The sequence below is a fragment of the Bemisia tabaci genome, chromosome 1 (genome assembly GCF_918797505.1).
Source record: "Bemisia tabaci chromosome 1, PGI_BMITA_v3".
NCBI lineage: Eukaryota > Metazoa > Arthropoda > Insecta > Hemiptera > Aleyrodidae > Bemisia > Bemisia tabaci.
In genome coordinates this window covers 41,566,711-41,589,772 of record NC_092793.1, presented here as the reverse complement: position 1 = coordinate 41,589,772, position 23,062 = coordinate 41,566,711, and the positions used below count along the sequence as shown (strand labels likewise).

The 23,062-nt window shown below is 39.0% G+C and overlaps 1 protein-coding gene across 8 annotated transcripts in view; it reads right to left on the bottom strand.

Annotated features, from left to right (window-relative positions):
• The window catches only part of Shab (Shaker cognate b), a 327,591-nt gene that overhangs the window by 191,774 nt on the left and 112,755 nt on the right, over positions 1–23,062 (bottom strand). The gene's annotated exons all lie outside the window — the stretch shown is intronic.

Sequence of the window (23,062 nt, the reverse complement as noted above, 5' to 3'; positions counted from 1 at the left end):
CAAACCACAGGTCAAAATGTTGATTTTTGACAAAATGGCGACCAGTCAAAGTTCAAAATAGTGGAAATTCGGCATCTCCGTTCTTTATCGGCGGATTGGTCTGGAACTCAGAATCCGAGGATTTCGTGACGAGAAAAACGACCCTGGCATTAGTTTTCCAGAAAAGTCTGTCTGTTCTAAAATGGCGGTGGTTAAAATGGCGGCTTAGGGCGGGAAGTGGATATTTAGGCTGCTTATCTTTGGATTTGTATGAGACTTGGTTTCCGGGGGTATTTCGGCATGAAAATAACGATTCTTTCATTGGATTTTTGAAATTTCGAAAACTTTAAAATGGCGGCGAAAAAATGACGGGAAATACAATTCACGGCTCTTTACCCATGGATTTGCACAAAAGTTGATACTCTGGTGGTTTTTGGCTCGAAAAAAAATGAATCTTTCATTAGATTTTTAAATACTAAATACTTTAAAAATGGCGGCGGAAAAATCGGTGTTATCGTCGAGATTCATTATCCTCGAGCAAAAAAACCTTCTTTAACGAGTTTAATTAAAGTCCATCGGTGAATTGCCATAACACCGATTTTTCCGCCGCCATTTTTAAAGTATTTAGTATTTAAAAAATCTAATGAAAGATTCATTTCTTTCGAACCAAAAACCACCAGAGTATCGACTTTCGTGCAAATCCATGGGTAAAGAGCCGTGATATGGATTTCCCGTCATTTTTTCGCCACCATGTTAAAGTTCTCGAAATTTCAAAAATCCAATGAAAGAATCGTTCTTCCCATGCCGAAATACCACCGGAAACCAAGTCTCACACAAATCCAAAGATAAGCAGCCTAAATATCCAATTCCCGCTCTAAGCCGCCATTTTAACCACCGCCATTTTAGAAAAGACAGACTTTTCTGGAAAACTAATGCCAGGGTCATTTTTCTCGTCACGAAACCCTCGGATTCTGAGTTCCAGACCAATCCGCCGATAAAGAACGGAGATGCCGAATTTCCACTATTTTAAACTTTGACCGGTCGCCATTTTGTCAAAAATCAACATTTTGACCTGCGGTTTGCGCCAAAATTTTTCCTTTTTTAATATCTTTCGAATGAGGTATCACAAAAGAGGGGTTGCCATTTGAAAAAAAAAAGCTGGCCCGCGCCCCCCAAAATTTTGGGGGGGACCGAAAGTTGCTACTTTAGACCGAGGAACATTCCCAAAGTTTCAAACTTCTATATCAATTAGGAAAAAAGTTACAGGGGTGGTAGGTGACTTTTTGATAACCCTGTATTATAAATGATGGCAAAGTAGGCACATCAAATAAGAACTCAGTTGAGTTTGAACCCTAATACTTAATAAGAGAAAAATTAGCCTGTTTTTGCTTCCGATATAATCACCGTAACGAAGCCCTAAATCCTGAAATTATACCTTTGGCGGTCCTTAAATGGCAATGCCACCGTCATTCTTTCAGGTTGACTCATCGTAACTAAGGGTATGTTTCATAAAGCACTCTGATTCAGTTTGACATAACAGTGACTTCATGCCAGACTGACATCAGTGTGGTGCATTTTTATTAGGGATACAATTTGAGTTGGTGTCATCGTAACTTTGTGAGGATTGGTTTCTCTCGGGGGCGCCCCTTCTTGTAGTCAAAAAGCGGCTCGGTATAACGTACCTAAAGGACCGTAACAGCCACCAGAAGAGAAATATCGAACTATGAAACGGAAAGTAAAGTCCTCTGAACAACAAGTGTTACAGCTTTATTCTTATATCAACGCTGTAACTTTCCGTCCCCAAGTCAGAGATAATTCCGCGTTTCTCCCTAAAATTCTTCCATCTTTCTGTTGCTTAACTTAAACAATCCCAATTTTTCCTATTCCTGTCCGCTTTCTCATCCTTTTAAGTCATAACTTCGAGTTGAACACAAACTAAGTAAACTAAAACACCGTTAACGACATTTTGGGTGATATTACGAGGAGCAGAGTTGAAAGGGCAAATAACAGTGAAGTTCTAAGGAATATGGTCTTGAGAGTGAAAGAGATTTCAAGACCCTGCGTTTTTTGTCCTCTTAATTGCATTGAGTAGGGTTGACAGAGGACGAGTCACTTTTTGGTAAGTATTAGAGAGCAGCAGAAAAATGTACCTATAACTGCTTTTTGGGAACGATTTTTTCCCCACCAAACGCAAATTACAGATTAGGACTTAGTAGTGCGATCGGAGCTAAAAATTAAAAAATGGGAAGTCGAAATTATTCTGTGGAACTCGTAAAGGGTTTTTTTTTTTTTTTTTTTTTTTTGTTCCCTCACCATTGTAATTTCTATTTCGATAAATGCACATTTGATCGTAGGTAGCACTTTGACGGAGTGATTTTAATTTACTTTGCTCCTTCTTGGAGACGCCATTGATGTGAAAAGAGACAAACTGAGAAATTACTGACAAAGACAATTGAGTGAATTGAATGTAGCTTTAAATATTACAATAGGTTTAGGACTCATACATAAAATAAAAATCCTAAACCGGTCCTTTAATACCTCTTTTTAAAATTAAGTATCTATCATTATTCTCCGTCATGAAATATTTGAGGATGCATACCTAGAACTGAAAATTCTCCGTCTTGTATGATGCAAAAGTAGCGGCAATTGACGATGTTTTTCTTTTTTTAAATTAGAAGAGATCCTTAACTTTCATTTATCTTAAGGATATTGCCTATAGATGAAATCAATCACGGATGGAATACAGCCACTTACATTATCCCATTGTTTGATAATGAAACTTCTTATAACACGAAGTGAAATTTTTAGGAATTTTTATCCTAATTTTTTTATGTCCAGAGAGATTTTCGATTTTTAATGGAAAGAGGACACTTAATCCTCTTGAGAGTCACCTATGTTCACTCTATAGAAAAAGTTTCAGGGATGAAAATACTCAAAGATCAACACCGACATCAAAACTTCCAGGTTATCATACACGACACAGAAACACCAATAAGTCAAATACATTTTGTGTACAACATGGAAGCAAAAACATCAATTTTTTGCTTTTCCAGCAGACCTCAAGCTTGCAGAATCAAAACAATCACCCACACACCACATTTAACTCTCGTCTCTTAAAATCAAAAGTAATTAGATGAAGAAAGGACACACTTGACAATGAGAGTAAAAAGGAGTAGCGAGATGTGTGAAATAATTCGAAGAGAAGGGAGAAAAACGATGATTGAAACTGCAGAAGCTCACTTAAGCGGCACTAGGTTCGTCAAGAAAAGCACTCCGCAGGTCGAATTTCTCCTGATGATACTTGATGCATGAGACGATGGGAGGGGTGGTTCTCACGTAATATGAGAAGAGATAGAACATGAGGTGATAGATCAACTCAAAAGAGGAGATGCAGAATGCAGAGTTGCGGATACGGCCTGAGGATAAGGCTGAGTAGAAAATCTCCTGCTCCCAGGTGTTAATACGAGCAAATCTTCGTATCTGGCTGTCCCTGTTTACCCCATTTTCAGCGTGAGAGAGGTCGAACACTAAATAAGCAAACTCAAACATGCAACGGAATTTTTAAAACTTTCACTGACAATGAAGGAAAGCTATTTTTCCAGTGTAGTTCTACCTTGGCCGAAAACCAGATTGATTTTAATTTACCATTACTTACATCGAAAGCCATCTATCCATAAATGATTTCTTGACTTTCACAACTCCATCGTTTTGGATTACGTTAGTATGTTAAAACGAATATTTTTCACTGATATTCAAGTAATGGATGTGCTTCAATATTATCAAGGGCTTCAATGGTAATGCTATTTTAGCCTTTATGATGTCGTTACTTTCCTTTTTTTGTCATGCCTGTGGCCTGTATGCCCAGTTTGTGTACGTGAACTAGACGTGTTTGTGCTATCGTCACGTCATCATAAGTGTGAGAAAGCCCTAAATCAATTTGAACAGGGACCACATTTAGTGACTAACTTGTGTTAGTCGGGGGAACCAAATCTGTCCCACTACTGAAATTTCAACCGCTTAAAGCCGTAGCATCTAGAGACATTTCTGTTTGCGCTGGATAGTGCAGAAAAAAACGAATCGTTTTTGTTAATTTCTGAATAATTAGTACCATTGTTTTCAGATATAATGAATTAAACGGAAGTGATTACTATATGACGAATCATTTAAGAACGATAAATATAGGATCTAATCATGATTGACCAGTGCATGGAATTACATTAGCACAATGGACGCATTTTGCGACGATTTGCAAATTTTAGAAAATTGTACCGTTCCTGGATGAAAAACTATGTTTCTAATTAGGAAACTTTGGATGTGACTTGGCAAGAGTAGCCTAGATGAATGAAATTCCAAAATTGTTATTGATTAATCTACTTACATTCTAATGCATTTCGGCATGAGCGCCATCTTCAGGGTACACCTTACTTACAAAAACAAAGAAAATGAACAATACACAGTAATGAAAATAACACAGGAAAAAAATTACATAGTTTGGTCAAGAGAGAGGTGAGATGTGAGGAGGAAATGGCAATTGGAGTGCAAATACGAAACTGGTCGGTGAGTAAACGAGGAGGAATTTCAAACAAGTAGCAATGGCAGATAAGAGCATGAGACACACAGTGGTTGCCAAATTGCAAAGTAAATCAATAACTGGTGTGGCTGCTGTAATCAGATCTGTTTGTGTGTTTATAACATTCTCATGGTTTCGTAAAGCCCTACGTATTTCAAAACACTCCAATACTCTGAGATGTGTTTTATTTTTACTATATATTAATGCTAATTTTGCCACACGTTTAAAAATAAGATAAAGCAAGATGAAATGGATGCATGTGGTGTGCACAAAATTAACTGCAACGGTTTTGATGCTGTTTAGATTGGCAAAACAAAACGCAATTTTAATAAAAAATTTGCAGAACATAAAAGAGATCACCAATCACAAGTGTTTAAACGTATCAACGACAGTAATCATATCATAAGCAGTGTTCAAGAAAATTTAGAAATCATGCATTTTAGAAAAATAAAACACATTTCAGAGAATTGGAGTGTTTTGAAATACGTACAGCTTTACAAAACCATGAGAATGTTAAAAACACACAAACAGATCTGATTGCAGCAGCCACACCAGTTATTGATTTACTTTGCGATTTGGCAACCACTGTGTGTCTCATGCTCTTATCTGCCATTGCTACTTGTTTGAAATTCCTCCTCGTTTACTCACCGACCAGTTTCGTATTTGCACTCCAATTGCCATTTCCTCCTCACATCTCACCTCTCTCTTGACCAAACTATGTAATTTTTTTCCTGTGTTATTTTCGTTACTGTGTATTGTTCATTTCCTTTGTTTTTGTAAATTAAGTGTACCCTGAAGATGACGCTCATGCCGAAATGCATTAGAATGTAAGTAGATTAATCAATAACAATTTTGTAATTTCATTCATCTAAGCTACTCTTGTCAGGTCATATTTAATGGATGCAATGATGCAGAATTACAAGAAATTTTGGATAGGTCTCGCGACGTTGATTTTTTTTTTATTATGAGTAATTGAGTTTTTTGAAAACTGGCAACGCCGTGTTTCCTTCATTTAAATGTATAGGATAAAATCGATTATTCATCTACAATTAAAATGCATTTAAATTATAGTATAAATCGTGTTGCCAACTTGTAAGAGTCACGAGCGAATTGAAAAACTGAGATGGTCTCGATGAAAATTTAAAAAACAATTATTTAATCCTCTGTTCATCCATACATCTTTTTTTTATAAAAAAAAGTCCTGAAATGGATTTTTTAAAGTCGTTCAAAATTTAATGCCTCTTGCTTACTTTGATTCTTGGTTATTACTGGAATGACTCCCTACTCAAGTAAAGATTCGGATCTCTGAATTTGTTTCAAACAAAAGCTCTTGATCTTTTTAGATTAGTGCCCGTGCCTTTTGGTTTCTCGATTTTCAAGACCAACATTGAAAAATTGCACTTGATTAAAATTGAGGAATTTTCGTCTCTATACCTACTGCGCTTCTAGTTCTGTTCGCTTTCGATTTCGGACTCTACTGGACAGATCTAAGTTGGGTGTATTTAAAATGAAAGGTACTGGTAAGTACAATTGCCCGTATAGCCTTCAGTTGGCCTATTTCGGAGATAACTTTTGCAAATTTTCTTTCGAGTCGATTAAATTCATTTTTACCTCTATACTTCGATGTATTTTGTCACAGAGACTTTGTGACATTGCCCGATAAAATCGAATGTAACTCAAGATTGTTCGTGCAAATTAGGCATTCGTATATGGATAAAAAGCTTTTATTCAATACAAATTGCAATGTTCCGAACCACTATAGCTAACCTCACGACGTCAGAGAGGCCACGAGGGTAGCTAATGTCAGCTTGCTCTTCGCGGAGCAACCAGTAAGCGCATCCAGTCTGTCTCTCAACACTACTGCTCTGCACTTAACTTTTTTAGAAGAGTTAGCACCCAAGCAATAGTAACTTTAGATATTGTGCGCCTACTCAATTTTATTACAATTATCCTGTTGATTTTCAAAAGAGATGTTCTGTTTTGATTTTCGGATCTCTTTCTCTTATTTCTGCAAACTTTTACTATGCTTCAACGTGAAAATAACTACTTTCTGTTTTACCTACAAATGTGACAGTGGCACCTAATACATATACAGGTTCCAACTTTGATCCTTAGCGCCTAAATATTTTGAGGGTTTGAAAATTTGAGAAAGAAAGAGCTGATATATAAGTAATAAATAGAAAAACATTCCAAGAAAGAGTAGAGAGGGAAAGGCAGAGCATCAAGCATCAAGCTCGCTGCTTTATTGGGGTGCTTTCAGTCATTTTCATTGCTTAGGTGCCTATGTAGGAGTAACAGAATCTCGGCAACACTGTAATGCTAGTAGTTTCTCATCGCACAATGCAATTCAAATGGAAAAAGATGTCTTGAGTGCTGCATCAACTGAAAATACATGAGAAAATAAGAAAAAATTAAGTTTTCCTAACTTTAAACGGCTATGTCACTAGTGAGACAGGCTTGGCGAATGGGCAAATGAATGGAGTCCGGATTGTTGCGCAAAGTCCCATCATCCATTACAAATGTATAAATAATTGTAGATACATACAGGTTAACAAATAAAGACATGTATAAATAAAAAACTATTGATGCTCACTAGCTGTCAACAACCCCGCCGAGATGTAGAAATTAGGGCTTATTAGAATAGGATGATCAAAGTCCACACGGCTGGAAAACACCAACATTTTCAAGAGACAAAGAGGAAATAGAAGAAACTTGCAAATGCACATTAAAATACAACAAACAATCAACATTTTCAACAATAAAGTGATTTAAAACGAAAAAGAAATAGGTACGGCCGAAATCTTTCGACCTATGTTGAATAAATTGATAAACACGAGAAAGAAAAGAGAATCTTTAAATTTGAGCTACCAAGCTATATTTTAACAACTGAAAATTGAGATATTGGGGATATATTCAATCCAGATATGGCTTCGGATAACTACTAACATAGCTTGGCAGTTTACTCGAACCACACTAGCGTAGATATTACACAATTAACAAATTACTTGAAATTTATTAGAACTGCTTGAAGCCTCTTAGCTGTCCGCCAGCAACATTGATACTTGGTCTTATGAATTTGTCCTGAAAATGGCTCATTTGATACTCTAACTGTCATTAAGTTCAGAGTTTTTCAGCTTTACGTTTGATATATTACTTGAATTATCTTTCTTTTGTCCCCAATTTATCACACATGGATTTCACAAAGCAATTGGAATCATTAAGAAAGCTGAACCTGAACTTAGCCAAAAACGAGCACTTATGCTCTCAACTTGCATCCAGCATAACTGAACATTCTACTCAATCTCATGGACTGCAAAGTTGGCGGGTCGAATTTGGCATGAAACATCCAAATTACCGTATATAGATGGTGAAACTGAGAAAAAGCGTACGTCGAGAGAACACTATGCCTAATTTTCAGGAGCGAGTGAAAAAAACCTTTCCACGCACACTTCATTATTTTCAGTGGATGGGGAAAAATGTATGTGTGAGAATATTTGAGATAAGATGCGCTTTTTCAGACTTCAGCATATATTGAACAATTTTTTTATGCTGTCAGGAGATCCGGCAGAAATAGGGAAATCCGTGATTCCGCCATTGAGAACGGACGGTGGAGAGTCATTTTTCCGAAAACATATTTTCCTAATACTTATCTCCTTCTCGTTTTTCATCCCATTACATTTAGTCCTACGAGTGAGATGTCTTCCGGCTTTTTCTGACGGGAATTTGTCCTAATTTTAAGTCCTTTAAAAAAAAGAAGAAGAAAAGAAAAGAAACATAAATCACAAAATAAACATCCATGGAATGAGTTGATTTCCAGTGTGGGATTCTAAAGGACACAAATCTATACTGTAGCATTCGTAAAAACATAGGGTCCCAAAGAACCCTACAACAAAACGGCCAAATCGGCCGAAACACGGAATCCTACGATTTTCTCAGGGATGAAAGAGGGTCTTCCTGGACACTCAAAACTGGTCATATTTTTTGCCTAACCCCCAGGGAAAAGGGGGGATGGGGGGTCAAAGTCAAAAACTTTAAAGTAGCATTACTTCTCAACGATTTGTCGTAGAAAGATGATTTTGGTGTCAAAATTTCCAGAAAAATGAGAGCTTTCAGAATATATGTATGAAATGAATAAAATTTTAGATTTTGACCCACTTTTGGGGGAATTATACAAGGTCCCCCTTTCGTAAATTTTCGTTTTTCGATATTTTCGGTCGTTCGGTTCACACGGAGCAAAACAAAAACAACCTTAAATGAAAGTAAAGGACATAAAGTTTAAAACAAGCCCAAGTTCATCTTGGGGAAACGGTTAGAAGCGGAGTTATGAGTCTTCAAAGTTGACGCGGCGCGCGGGAACCTTGTATGTTCCGAGTCTCGAGGTCACCTGCGCCCCCTGGATTGCCTGCAGGTTGCACGTTTTTGTGTTTTTATGCTTCTGTAGGTCGCTTTTAGGAAACTACTGGAAAAGTTAAAATGTTCAAACCCTGAATGCCCAAAAAGCTAAAAAGGCCAAATATCAGTAATGTCCAGCAGACAAATAAGTCCAAAAGTAGGCAAATGTCCAAATGTGAGATTAGGCATTTTTGGGTGGAGGTTGGCAAGCTGATTGTGAATGCAGCCTTAGAAACAGATGCGTAGGATAATGAAGATGTGTAGGTTAAGAAAAAATGGTGATAAAACTTTTCACGAGAGCAGGCAAATTCTTACTTTAAAAATGCATTAGTGATTTCTTTTCCAAAATTTAAGTGATATATTGACAAACATAACAAACATGGCTAATATTACTCCGTTTGTTATGAAAAGCCAAAAAAAAAAATCGATTTGATGCTAAGTTTGAAGCACTTCTGTGACTTTTCGTATTTTAATGCAATGGATCACTAGACAAGGTACGAATTTAAGCATTCCGATACATGTTTCTTAACCAAAATTTCACGTAGAACACGATTCGCGCAACGAAAATTACTGAAACCAACTCCTAACGAAGATATTAACCTTTTCATTTCACATTGGTTACGAGGAATTTGAACTGCCCGCTCACAAGAAACTCAAAGCTCTACGTGAGTCAAATCGCGCACGACAACGGTCTCAGCAAGTTTCTTAATCGAGCAATATTCATTTCCCACCATGTGTTGTTCGAACTATAAGCAATTTGCTATAGCTGAGCCAAAGCGTCAAGATTGAGGTTGTCAGATTTTTACATCGCGCAGAGACTGTCATGATAACGTTTAGCGCGCGATGTGAATCACGTAGAGCATTGAGTTTTCATGAGCGGGTGGTTTGAATTCACGCATCAAGAATCATTAAATATCGTTGTAAGGAGTTGATTTCGACAATTTTCATTGTGCGCATCGTGCTCTACGTGAAATTTTGGTTACGGCACATATATCAAAGTGCTGAAATTCGTACCTTGTCTAGTGGTCCATTTTTCATTGTAACAGGCCCATCCCCCCCCCCCCCCCTACGGGGAGCCTGTGGTGGCCCGGGGGCAATATGAGGACTTCGGTATCAGACTTAGAGTATTCGAGGACTCTTTGAAAAGAGAAACTGTATGTCCAAGAGCCGCCGAAGCTACTCTAAAAAATGAAGGTACGGACCCCCTAAATAACCTTTGGACCCCGCTAACTTTTGATAGGGGGGTCAGATCGACTCCCGGTTTGCGCTAAAAATTTTCTTTTTTAATGCTCTTTCTAACGATGTATCACATGATGGGGGTTGCCATTTGCAATTTTTGAGTTGCCCCCCGCCTCCCCCTCGCCCTGGGGGGGGGGGGGTAAAGAACTGGAAAGTACCTCAAAAAGTTTCCCCCTTGTTATGGGGAAGGACGCCACAAACCGCAAATCGATATCATAATTAGAACTAAAGTTATGGCCAGTGGTGCGTAACTTTTGAATAACCCTGTATTATAATCTTTCCTTAAGCACGGGCAAAAGCCATCAAAAATCTACTTTAATGGGTAGAATGACTATTCGATGTTTAAATAGTCTTTAAACTCAACGGTTTTCGCTTAGCCCCAAATTTTAAATTTGGCGGCCGAATCTACTTGCTGGTAATGGTTCATCACCCGCCCGCCAAGAGCGCCACTTCCTTAGCGCGTATCCCCGTAATTCGAAACGAAAACAATAGATAGCGTCACCTCCTTGCTGTTCGTATCACTGTGTCTTTACACAACAACAAGAACAAACGTTAACAAACCTAAACGGGTTATAACCAATATATAACGCGCATATCATTAAATCAACCATGTTTGTGCAGTTTTATAATATTATATTCGTGTTCAGTACCGCGTAAAAAGGAACCGCGAAAGATGGAATCTACTGGGATTCTAAATTCATTAACAATAAACATATTAGTTTCTAATGAAGATCTAAGTGTCAGTTCTTGCGTTAGCTTCGATGATTCGCAAAGTATGTAATGTAAGTACCTAATTAGTTGTCTAATTTAGCTTGGTGCATACCTACGGAGTAATTTTGGAGATAGTATATGATGCATTATATAGTGCATTTGAATGCCTAGGTTTCACCTGACTCAAAGCGTTTGCTGCTACTATCCTGAGACGTTCCGTTTCATCTATCGGAGAATTGAGCGTTTCCTATCGGCCCCTCTGCAATTATGAGATTAGTCCAAAGCTCCTATAGGAACTTAAATTAATGACTCAGGTGGTGCTTTTGAGCCAACTTGCAAAGAATTAAAACCATTTTTTCAAAATCTACCGTTCATGAGCTCTCCGTGTGACCGAAGTGCTCTCCTCGCTATATAACGCGTAACCCTTCAATTTTTAGTTTAGCCCAAAGACCTCACAGGAACTTAAATTAATGAACCAGATGGTGCTTTTATGCTAACTTTCGAAGAATTAAAGGCATTTTTTCTAAAATTTACAGTCCTTGAAAATGAGCTGTTTGTGATGTCGCGGAGCAAAGTGCCCTACATTTGGGCCTCGTAATCCCTTGAATTTTGAATTTAGTCCAAAGATCTTGTAGGAACTTAAAATAATGACTCAGGTGATGCGCTTGATGCCCGCTGTTAAAGAATTAAAGGCATTTTTCAAAATTTACAATCCCTCAAAATGAGCTTTCCGTGTGATTTTGCTGAAAATGGACCTTTAACCCAATTTGAGCCTAGCCCCCCCCCCCCCAAATTTTAGCGTACCCCAAAATCGTTTGACGTGCATAAGGAGACCATAGAAATGGTGTTCTGTGCCAATTTTGAATGAAATCGAACAGATAGATTCTGAGATATCGCTGTATACAGATTTGGGGGACAGCTGACGGACGGACACACATTTTTTCAAGTATGGTTATTTTGACTCCTGGGACCTTAAAACGTCAAGAAATGATGAAATTTCAATTTTTTTTTTTCTTGGAGGATGACAATACTTACTTCTCTACCCTAGGGGAGCGAGAAAGTAAAAATGTATACTTGCCATAATATCTTCCTATATCAACGTCACTCTGCTCATAAGGACAAATACTCTTTCCATTAATTTGGACATTTGCCTACTTTTGGACTTATTTGTCTGCTGGACATTACAGATATTGGGCTTTTTTAGATTTTTGGACATTTAGGGTTTGGACATTTTGACTTTTGGACATCTTTTTTTGGACATTTTGACGTATCACCAATAAGAAAACCCGAAATTTCCAAAATAGCCACCGGTTAAAGTTCGAAATCGCCGGAAATTGCTACCACGGGTTTTTGCTGATGAATTTGCCTGAAATATGGAATTTATGGTTATTATGGCATGATTAATATATTTGGGGTTGGATTTCTGAAAAAAAAAATAATATTTTTAGGCGATTTTGAACGTAAGCCAACGACCATTTTGAAAGTTTCGGTCTTCTTAAGAAACTAACATTGAATTCATTTTTTTCGTGTCAGAATACACCTCGATACCGAATTTCAGGCAAATCGATCAACATAAAACCTAGATACCAAATTTCGATCATTTTGAACTTTACCCGGCCGCCATTTTTAAACGGTTTGTGATGGGAACAACCCCCAAGTTTCAAATTTTTGCCTTAATTAGGTGAAAAGCCAGAGAGGGCGGAAGGGACTTTTGGATCACACTGCATTTCTAAATGTCCCTGGTAAAAATGACGGACACTCCACGACCAGAAATTTTTGGGTGCGCCACCTAGTTGGCCGTATAGACACATCTGATGGCTGTGGGAACATCCGGTGTAGCCTTACGGACACCTTATCAACAATGAAACTGAAGACACGCATTTCTTGCTTGCGATGTTCCAAAATCTTTGCTGCTAATTTACTTTTCAGAAATTGAGAAATAACCAAACCATCATTCCTTAAAATTTTTGAGGAATTTCTGCAGACTGAGAAAAAAAAATGAAGGTAGTTGGGAGGAATCTCCTAGTCGTCAAAAGGAATTAAAGTGTGTGAAGACTTTAGTTTTTTTGATTTGTGGTGGTGCTTTCTGTTCTCAAATTTTAAAAATATTCCTGTGTATTATTTGCAGAAAGTTCTTATAGCTTGTTTAATATATGTATTCATTTTTTCATCTATTTCATTAATATTGATTCATTTCTTTTAATACATATTATTTTCTTTAATCATTTTAATGTAAATCAATTTAATAATTAACAAAAAATAAGTAAAATAAATTAAAATAAAGTTGAACTCAAAAGGTGTGCCTTTTTAGTCCTAAGATGCTCTATGGCCTAATAAATCTCATATACCATTAATAAATTATAAATTTGTTATGTGAAATGGATTAAATGAAATAAATGAAATAAAATAAATTAATATTAATAAGTAAATAAAATAAAGTAAGCAAAATAAAAATATAAATAAACAACATTTTAAAAATAAATAAATTCAATTAAAATAAAAACATACATTAAAATAAATAAATTAAGTATACTTTATTAGGTAATTGATAATATATTTCTTCATTTTTCATTTTATTTTACTTTATTTCATTTCATTTATTTATTTTTCTTCATTTTACTAACTATCATTTGTTTTATTTGATTCATGTGTTATGCACCACTTTCTTTCCAAATATCGGATCGATCTACTTTTTTATTATTTGTGTTTCTTTTAAACTGCATAATGTAGAAATTCCCAAGAATATCATTAATTTCAATCATGGACTCAGGGCCGGGGACACTCACGAATGCTAAATTACCGTTTATAACACGCGAACCTCCGGATCTCCACGGCAGCGGCACTCGGGCAATCATTGGGTTTAAGCAACGTCGGGCGTGGTTAGTACTTAGATGGGCTATCGTTTAGGCACGATCACGGCACGGAAAACTCCGTAGTGGCTAATAAGAGTCCCATAGCTGTCTAAAGGAAAGAGTCGTATCCCTTAAATGTCTAAAGAAAGTTGTGTAAAGGAAACAGTCCAGTTCTTCAGTTTCAAAGTTGCAACTTCTTGGTTGGAAATGGTTACTTGAATGGGCGCGGGGTCACGCAGGAGTGGGTTCGGGGACACGCAAGAGTGGGTTCGGGGACACGCAAGAGTGGGCGCGCGGGCGTTCCAAAAACAAATTCTCTATGTCCGCAGGGTGTCCATCCTTTTTACGAGGGGTATGACTCACATTATGTGGGCAAACTGAAGGTGATAGTATTGCTAGCATACGGATAACAATATGTGAACACACATGACTGCACATAGCACTCATGCCTAAATCAAATGCGAACATATAGCTAACGTATGAGTAGCAGCGTTCCGTGAATGCTCCTTGAGCAATTGATCAGAGAGCAATTCACACAACGCAGGCATAGGCGACATTGACCTAAGTGAGAGAAGGTGCGGCAGTTGAGAAGAGGTTGTTGCCAATCATTGACGTTTATCACCTTCGCCCCCTGTTACCATCCTTGCCATAGTAAAGGTTCAAGTTCAAAAGATATTTTCAAATTAATGCACAGTATCAGATTAAAACCTGAGTAAATACGTCTAATCGTCTACTTTCTGGATTTGAGTAAATTGCATGGCCATTTAGGCAAGTAAAACATCATTATCTGCACTTGCGAATGGTCTACATACGGCGTCCGCCATTTGTCTGGATCCTAAGTGCTCCGTAAGACCTGAAAAACGCCCGTCCCAGGAACGAACTATAGGGACTTCAAAAAGAGGCTCATAACAATAGAACTGCTAACTGTTGCCGTTCAAAAATCATCGACCAGACGATCTTTGTAGATAACCGATGTGTTTGGGACACATCGTAAATTTTATCTTGAGAGTCCAAGGAAGTTCGTGACAAAATGGCTGAGAAATTAAAGAATTAGTGCCAGTTGGAGAGCCCCAGTTAGTGCGTGGGACGGGCGCTTAAAATAGCAGACCCAATCACAAAGGAACCTTCGGTGGACAAACTCTATCGCTATGAAGGTACCTGCTCTCTTAGTTCCCGGATACGCGGTGAGTATTTGAATTGAATTTTTCGGAAACTTCAGGATTTTTATCGAAGATAGTCTATTGGTAAACAATTTAAGACAACTCATACGGCTCATTTATGCAGCTCAAAACTGTTAAAAATGGGGATATGCAGTTTAGCAGTTTCACCATTTGTATGGTAGTGTACTGATAGAACTGAGGAAAGAAAATAATAATCAAAAGTCACAGTAACGAAGAAAACCAATCAACAAAAATTTATAATTAAACATGATTGGAGTAGCATCTATGAATAATATAATGAGGACTAATAAAGGAACCTTGATGCTCATACTTGTTCTATTTTACTTACATATAGTACATGCAGAGGTGATAGGAGCCGAAGCTTTTCGAACGTCTAGCGTTCATCATCAAGGGCTAGTGCATAGGCATACATAGTAACAGCGAAAGAGCAAAATAACAAACAACAAGCACTAATAAACTACATCATGAACAAAATTGAATTAGCTCAAACAGTAAATAGCAAAAGTTTGAAGCTGTATAGGTGAGAAAGGAGAGAGCAGGTTGACAAGTGATGAGAGCTGCTTACATACTGCATGAAGAAACTATTTAGGAGCATAACAAGATAAAACAGAGGTGAACAGGAAATGAACTTACGAGGTTCAATACGAAACCGGATTTTGGTGATAACTAGCCCACCGTACGTTCGAATTAGGTTTTCTTTGACTTTCCTGATGGCTAAAGATATACTTAAGAACGCTACGTTCACAAATTTGAAAAATCTTAATTACCTTTGTGGTTACGTGGCTTGAAGTAAGGCAACTTCATGGGTGTCCTGCTATTCTCATGTTTGACCGAACTTTTCGCTCTTTTTCGGTCTTGCACAACCTTTTTCAACCCACACGGATGATTGGAGTTTCGTCTCCATGTCGCAGCCATACACCCACGTTTTGCCACCGAAAATGATCCTATCCAAAAATTTAGGATCATCGTTAGAACGTTCAAGATGCTCAAGGGAAATTGGAACTGCGTTGGATTTTTGTTCAACGGACAACAATCACGGGACAAGTTCAGCTGAAACTCGATGCCTATCTAAATACTCAATCAAAACTGTATGTGCAGAGTCTTCAGAAGTATCACATGGCTCAGGAAGCTCGAAAAGACCATTTTTGAGCACTTCTGCCCGCAATTCTTCCACCCGGCAAATTTCAGTTGCCGTTGATGGTCGATTCCTATGCTCCTCATCTTCGACGGACTCCTGACCAGGTTTGAACCGTTTGAACCACTCAAAACGACGAGAACAACGCAAACAATGATCTTAGTAAACTTAACTTAGCATATCAAAAGTTTCGGCACAAGGTATGCCAAGTTTAAAACAAAATTTAATGTTAAATCTTTGTTTTATGTGTGATCGCATGATAAAAATCGCAGAGAGCAGCGGACTTACTCGTATTCGAGGTGACATAGAATGAATACTGATCAAAATGAAGAAAATCTGTGAACCTAGCGTTCTTCAATACGTTATCAGCTATCAGGAAAGTCCAAGAAAACATAATCCGGACGCCCAGTGGGCTAGTTATCACCAAAAACCGGTTTCTTTTTGAACTGACCTGGTATAGGTAGTTATAGTCTGTTTCACGAAAACTGAGACTTTTTATTCCGCATTAAAATCCGTAAATGGCAACGCATCAGTCTCGGACTCGGGTGACCGTACCGGCGTACCGCTCGCCAGACACCCTCTTTTGTTCAGCGACCATAGGCCGGCAACCCATCCATTGTGAGGGTAGGAACAATAAGCACCCCTCACCCCTCCTTAATGGGCCCTAGTACCCGACCCAAAATTTTTTTCTCGCTGAAAAATTCATCTTTTGGCGTGAGAATTTAGTGCCAGCGTGAAATCATGATATAAACGTACTAAAATTCAGTCCAATTATCTTAATTTTGAGCTGATATACGGCATTTAGTGGCGAATCGCGGTCACACGCAAATGTCGTATATCAGCTCAAAATTAAGATACTTGGACTAAATTTTAGTGCGTTTTTATCATAATTTCACGCCAAAAGATGAATTTTTCAGGGAGAAAAAATTTTGGGCCGGGTACTAGGGCCCATTACGGAGGGGTGAGGGGTGCCTATTGTTCCTACCCTCACAATGGATGGGTTGTCGGCCTATGGTCGCTGAACAAAAAAGGGTGTCCGGCAAGCGGTACGGTCACCCGAGCCCAAGACTGATGCGTTGCCATTTACGGAGTTTAATGCCGAATAAAAACTCTCAGTTTTCGTGGAACAGACTATAGTGTGATTGCTCACAGGAAGCAGCAGTAATCAAACGAATCACGAATTTTGGGAGCCATCTTTGATTTTAGGGCTTCTTGAGAGCCGCAGCAGAAAATGGACCTCATTTTCGGACTCTACGACCCTGAAAACCTAATAATTGATACCTCACAATGTATTTAGACCCGAATAAGCAAATTAGTACCCGTAAGAGGTATTTTTGGACGCCATCTTGGATTTTGGCCTGAAAATGACCTTAGGGCTAACTTTAGACTAAAAATTCGGATTCTACGATCAAAAATACCTTATAATCGACACCCGACTCGACGTATTTGCAAACTTTAAATTTTTCTACCCCAAAACCACCATTTTGGCCGCCATCTTGAATTTGGGGGGGAGGGGTTTGTATGAAATTTGAGATGGCCATCATCGATTTTCTTTTTCTAGACATCAAAACGAAGAGATTGATGTATCACACACTATGCCTTCACGAATCTGCACACGGGACATATGTTTTGTTACGCATGCCCCCTGACTAATAGGTTCATTTCCTGTTCACCTCTGTTTTATCTTGTTACTAGCCGTGTTCAGCTCGCTGTGCGAGCTGTCACGCCTAGCCGGGGAGTGCCCCTGGACCCCCGGTTCGTCGCCTCGCCATGAACCTGCGACTCCCTCCGCAAGCTGCCCCGCATAGATATTAATTTTTAAAGTAATAATAATGAGAAGATAACATCTTCGCCACTTTGGCAACGGCCGCCATCTTGGATTTGGAAATTTTGGAAAATATGACTGAAAATTCGAATTTCCGGTCGAAAAATACCTCCTAAAACCTTAAATTTCGTCTATAAGGCTGTGACGTCACGCAACAGGATTGAACCTGCTCGGCGCGGTGCTTGTGAAAAACCTCGTATCTGCAATGCATTAGTATGGGGAGAAACAACTTTTCTTTTTTTGGGGGGGGCTTCGGCGGTATTGTTTTCATTTGATTTTTCAGGCATGTAAATGTGTTTCTTAGCTTCATGCTTGCCAAGTTTGAAGGAAATCGCTCCGACAGTTTTCTTTTAAAGTGCTGATGAAATCTCGGTAGAGTAGCTTTCCACATTGAACTAGCCGTGATTAGCTCGCCGCCTAGACGGAGAGTGCCCCTGAACCCCCAGTTTTTCGCTTCGCTCCGCGATGAACTTGCGACTCGCCCCGCGAGCCGCCACCGCCCCACATAGTTTTTAACATTGATGAGAAGACAACATTTTCGTCTTCATCTTCTTTTACACCAAGTTTTTTAGAAATTAAAGTTCCAGGAGCGGCCGGGACCGCATTATGTAGCGCGGCCGCCATCTTGGATTTTGAAATGTTAAAAATCTGACCAAAAATTGACCCGATGAAAAATATCCCCTGATACCTACAGAATTTCACGAAGATCAATCGAAGTGAAGCCAAGACATCATACCTATTAGGCTACATCTGCCATCAGGGATTTTAAAATTTTTGAAATCGGACCAAAAATTCGAGTTTCACGTCGGAACGTGGCTAGACACTTTACCCAATACCTAATTGGGCCAACAAATTTTATCCAAGGTATAGTTTGGCCAAATTTTATTATCCAATTAAAAATTTAACCCGCCACGAACTCTCGGAGGGGGACCATTCTTGCTTCATGATTCTGGTAGGAACCAGCCTCGACGGATACTTATTTTTTCCACTGAAAGGAACCTTAATATGTTGTGTAACAGTCTAACCATTTTCACCGATGGCACCTTCAAAACAACTCCGAATCAATTTGCGCAATTATTTACTGTTCATGCCATTTTCATGAACTTTGTTTTCCCTGTTGTATTCTGTCTTACACAGCAAAAAGATGAAGAAACTTACAGAGAAATTTACCGACAACTACGGCTCCTTGCCGAAGATTTTCAATTAACACTAAATCCCCAAATTTCCATGAGCGACTTCGAATTAGCGAATCTGAATGCACTTCGTGGATCATTTGATGGAATATCAATTCGTGGATGCCTCTTTCATTTTACTCAGAACATTTTTAAGAACGCAGTGAACCGAGGTCTCAGAATACCCTTCTTCGACCTAGAGGACCCAAATATACGTAATCAAGTGAGATATCTTATGGCTCTTCCTTTCATTCCTCTGGAAGATCTGATGGAAACATATGACATGCTGGAAGCTGATTTCGAAGATGAGCGAGTATTGGACTTGGCGGAATATTTCGAAGTAACTTATCTTCGAGGTCGCCCCGCGAGAGGTCGAAGACGAGCAACTCCTCCGAGATACCCACCGCCTACCTGGAATGTGTATCAATCTGTGTTAAATAGACAAGCGCGAACGAATAACAAAGTTGAATCATTCCATTCTCGCTTCCAAAGAATAGTTGTCGCACAACACTTAAACATTTGGCGGTTTATTGGCGAGCTGCAGAAAGAACAACAAGATACAGAAGCAGCTGTCACACAACTACTAGGAGGGCATGGACATCTTAGAGACCCGATAAATTCAACGTATGTTCGAAACCAAAGACGCCTCGAGACGATAGTTGGAAATTACAAAGAATACAAGCAGCAAAACAATGTCCGTACTTACTTGCGGGCGATTGCTAACAATCTCAAGCAAAGGGCGGATGAGACTCGGACAGACTCGGAAGGCGGCGATGATTAGCCACATCATGAACAGACAGCATGTAAAAGTATGAATTTAATTTTTCCCACAAAATAAATATTACCTTGAACCAAAAACTAACGTGGACTAAGTTAACTATTGGTTAAAAAACTATTGGTCCAAAATTTTATTGGACAAATTTCAGCAACGGACCAAACAATGGACCACTAGACAAGGTACGAATTACAGCATTCTGATACATATTTCTCAACCAAAATTTCACGTAGAACACGATACGTACAACGAAAATTAACAAAATCAACTCCTGACGAAGATACCTAATGATTCTTAATGCGTGAATTCAAACCACCCGCTCATGAAAACTCAATGCTCTACGTGATTCGCATCGCACGCTAAATGTTTATCAAGACAGTCTCTGCGATGTAAAAATCTTCAACTTCAATCTTGACACTTTGGCTCAGCTATAGCAAATTACCAATAGTTTGAACAACACATGGTGGAAAATGAACATTGCTCGATTGAGAAGCTTGCTGAAATCGTTGTAGTGCACGATTTGACTTACGTAGAGCTTTGAGTTTCTTATGAGCGGGCAGTTCAAATTCCTCGTAACCAATGTGAAATAAAAACGTTAATATCTTTGTTAGGAGTTGATTTTGGTAATTTTCGTTGCGCGAATTGTGTTTTACGTGAAATTTTGGTCAAGAAACATGTATCAGAATGCTTAAATTCGTGCCTTGTCTAGTGGTCCATTGTTGGACCAAACAAAATTGGGTAAAGTGTCTGGCCACCCGTCGGAATATACCCTCTTATACCAAAATCCAGGAAAATCAATGGATCGAGAGCCGAGATAGCATTTTAGACCACGTTCACCATCTTGGATTTTTGAATTTTGACAATCTTACCGATTTTCCCGTCAAAATATACCCTCTGATACCGAATTTCACCAAAATCGATGGCTCAGGAAGCGAGTTAGCATTTGAGGCCACGGCCACCATTATGGATTTTGAAATTTTGAAAATCTGACCAATAATTCGAGTTTCCCGTCGAAATACACCACCTATTACCGAGTTTTACGAAAATCGATCGAACAGGAGCCGACTTAGCATTTTAAGCCGCGGCCGCCATCTTGGATTTTGAAATTTTGATAATCCGACCAAAAATTCGAGTTCTCCGTTGAAAACAACGAACTACACCTCTAGAATGGCCGCGAGATAGCAAACCTGCGTAACGCGCAAGGGCCGGTTTTTGAAGGCAGGAGGGGGGTGGGAGCCCAAGTATAGCTAACCTCAATCTCCATTTCTGCTGCGTCTTGCCCATAAGGATTACATGTGAAAATTTCAACCTATGTAAACTTTCATTTTTTTTTAGGTTTGCTTTCAAAATTCCTATTTTTTGAGTTAAGAAAACCTTTGGAGGTGCGATTATTATGCAATCTCTTCATTGCTATCACTTTATTCAACAATATTCGGCAAAATGTGGGCAGCGTCTGACATGGGTTTAGATGGCAGCCTGCTGTGTGAGCCCAAGTAAACCTAACCTATATCAACTTCAAAACGTTCCGGGTCTCTAACACTGGTCGGCCATTCTAGAGGTGTAGTTCGTTGGTTGAAAAATACCCCCGAATACAACTTCCTACAAAAATCTGTCGAAATATACCTCCTAACACCTTTAATTTCGTCTATAAGGCTGAGACGTCACGCGACCGGATTGAACCTGTTCGGCGCGGTGCGCGTAAACAACCGCGTATCTCCAATGCAATACTATAGATCGCTGCTCCTAGGCAGCGGATTGTAATCGGAATAATTTTGATCAACTCCTCACGACAAGTGCTAAGCATGTACCAAGTTTAAAGGAAATAGTTTCGGCCAATTTTTCTCTAGGGGGAGGGGGGGGGGGCAGAGTGAGCCGGTGAGGCAGCTTTATACAGGGTGTCTCCGAAAAAGGAGCCACCTTGAATATCTGCGGAACGCGTCGGAATTTCGAAAAACGGTAAAAGACGTGTTCGTTTATATCGAGGGGGACATCTTTTGGCGTATTTGACATTTTCCCAAACCGCGGGAGGGGCGCGGGGTGGAGGGTGCCCCACCCGTTGGACCAACTTTCCAAATGGCACCTCTACTTTTTTATTTCATTTCAGAAATCAATTCTACGGAAAAAACAAGCCACCCTGTTCAAACCGAATGTGACTCGGACAATTTTCCAGTGATTGGGAGGGGTTAAAACATTTTTTTCCAGCTCTTTTCAAAAATGTCCCACGCCCAATGGAATTGCCGTATCAAACCGAACTCTTTGCCAAAAGAATTCTTAAACACTGCATTTTCGATTAAAAAAAAAAAAAAAAAAAAAAAAAAAAAAAAATCTGCTGCACTCGAAATCTGGAGCACGCAGAGCCCTTTTTTGCTTCATTAAAATTCGTTTTACCGAACATTTCCGGGGGGCGCTTATCGGGAGGGAGTAGTAAGTTTCAGACAAGAATTATTATTCTTTTTTTCTGAAGCATAAGTAACCGTGTACATGAAGAAACAGCTAAGTAGAAAAACAACGCACCGCGAAAAAATAGCGTCCTTAGAAGTATCAAGGTCCGGCTCAAGTCATTGACAACCCCCCCCCCCCCCCCCCGAAAAAAAGCTAATCTATTTGTTTTTCTACTTAGCTGCTTCTTCATGGACACGGTTTCTTATGCTTCAGAAAAAAGAATAATAATTCTTGACTAAAACTTATTACTCCCTCCCGATAAGCACCCCCCCCCCCCGAAAATGTTCGGTAAAACGAATTTTAATGTCGCAAAAAAGGGCCCCGCGTGCTCCAGATTTCGAGTGCAGCAGATTTTTTTTTTTTTTCTTTATCGAAAATGCAATGTTTAAGAATTCTTTCGGCGGAGAGTTTGGTTTGATACGGCAATTCCATTGGGCGTGGGAAATTTTTGAAAAGAGCATGAAAAAAATGTTCCAACCCCTGCCAATCACTGAAAAATTGTCCAATTTACATCCGGTTTGTTCAGGAGAGCTTGGTGTTTTGCGTAGAATTGATTTCTGAAATAAAAAAGTAGGGGTGCCATTTGAAAAGTTCGACTTACGGGTGGGGCACCCCCCGCCCCGCGGTTTGGGAAAATGTCAAATACGCCAAAAGATGTCCCCCTTGATATAAATGAACACGTCTCTTACCGTTTTTCGAAATTCCAACGCGTTCGGCAGATATTCAAGGTGGCTCCTTTTTCGTGAGACGCCATGTATAGAGTAATGCTCCTAGACAGTTTCTTCAAGC